A 1742-nucleotide genomic window follows, 5' to 3' on the forward strand; every position below is an offset into this window, starting at 1 on the left:
ATGAGTCTGAAAAATAAGGAGTTTCAGAGCTTGCGTCAGAGAGGTCACTCAGTTAATGAGTATGTGGAGGAGTTCAATAAGCTTGCACGCTATGCGCCTAACGATGTTAACACTGATGCAACCAGACAGGAGAAGTTCTTGGAGGGTCTCGATGATGAGTTGGGTGTTCAGTTGACAGTGACAACTTTCAACAATTGTCAGGAGCTTATTGATAAAGCTATTGTACTTGAGGGAAAATTTCAAGAGGTGGAGAATCGGAAAAGGAAGGCAAGCGACACTGAGTTCAACTCTGGAGGTCATCAGAAGCAACGGAATTCATCAACATCTTCTGAGTACTATGATTCCGAAGTGGACGTGTATAATGGCCATAACCACGAGGTACATAATCATCATAATGGCAATGGGCACAACCATGATGGACGAAGCAACGAGAACAACAACCACACCACTTTGACGCCCACCAAGAAGATTATAAGTCACTTACTTTGTTATAGATGTAGAAACCCGGGGCGTTATTCCAACAACTGTCCTGTGTTGAAGGACATGGATGATGACAATGCAAGCTCCAAAGAAGTGGGGTCTGATCACGTCAAAAGGGGACATGTGAACCACACAATAGTGGGAAGAGCTAATAAAGCACCAGCCCTCGGTAAGATTTTGATCAAGTTTCAGTATTATGGCAGTTCTCTCAATATTGGTGCATCTTATTTGTTCATGTAAAGGGAGTTTTGGGATATGTGCAACGAGTAAGCCTGAACACCTTGGGATATGGATTACATCAATTACCCATCTTTAACCTTGCTAGCCAACTCGAATCTCGAGGACGAGATTCCTTTTAAGGGGGGTAGATTTGTAACATCCCAAATTTTCAGATTTGGTATGTTAACAGGATCATTCTTTGTCATCTTGATTTCTATGCGTGTTTGAATTTTTCTGAATATTCTTTTCATTATGCAACTTCGGACAATTTATTGAAGTGGAGATAATATGACTTCTTCCGTGTCGAATTAAAGTGCATAATGTTTCCAATATTATTTGGAGTTACCGATTTGGTTTTGCAAGTTTTATAATGTCGAAATTATTTTAGTGGAGTTTTAAATGCTATTTGCGTGGTCTATTGTATTAAAACTATTTTAATTTTTTTTGCATTAGGTGGAACTAGGTTCCTTTACTATTTATTAGGGGATTTATTTTATACATATATTATATATATGTGTCCATATTAGCATTTTAATATATATATATATATATATGTATATATATATATATATTACTAAATGCCTATACTATACGTATATATTTTGTGTATATATATATTACTATTTTAGTATATATTTTTATCAGTATATATTTGATGTTATTTATTTAGCTAGAAAAATATTTATTTGTTTTCTTTTAATTCTTATTTTTTTTCGTAGTTGTTTTCCTAAAAAAAAACTAGCTGGCAGCACCACGTGCCCCTTTGCCCCAAGCGCACTAGGAGCCAACCTCCTAGCGTTGACCAGCACCACGTGCACCAACAGCACCCATTGCCAACGAGCCAGCGCACCAAGCCCCAGGCTCCTGCCCCACGAGCGCATCAGGGGGCTTCGCCCAGGTTGCTCCATCGAGCCAGCAGGGAGCCAATGACCGAGCCGGACTCCCATGCCCCGTCACCAAGGCCAGGAGTCCCCACAGCCCGAGACCGAGCGAGGGACGAACTCCGAGGACTCCTCCTCCTCGCGAGTAGAAAAGCCAGGAGG

At 40.4% G+C, this 1742-nt stretch overlaps 1 pseudogene; it reads left to right on the forward strand.

Annotated features, from left to right (window-relative positions):
* The window catches only part of LOC123426564, a 56267-nt pseudogene continuing 54525 nt past the window's right edge, over positions 1-1742 (forward strand).

The sequence above is a fragment of the Hordeum vulgare genome, chromosome 2H (genome assembly GCF_904849725.1).
Source record: "Hordeum vulgare subsp. vulgare chromosome 2H, MorexV3_pseudomolecules_assembly, whole genome shotgun sequence".
NCBI classification, from domain to species: Eukaryota; Viridiplantae; Streptophyta; class Magnoliopsida; order Poales; family Poaceae; genus Hordeum; species Hordeum vulgare.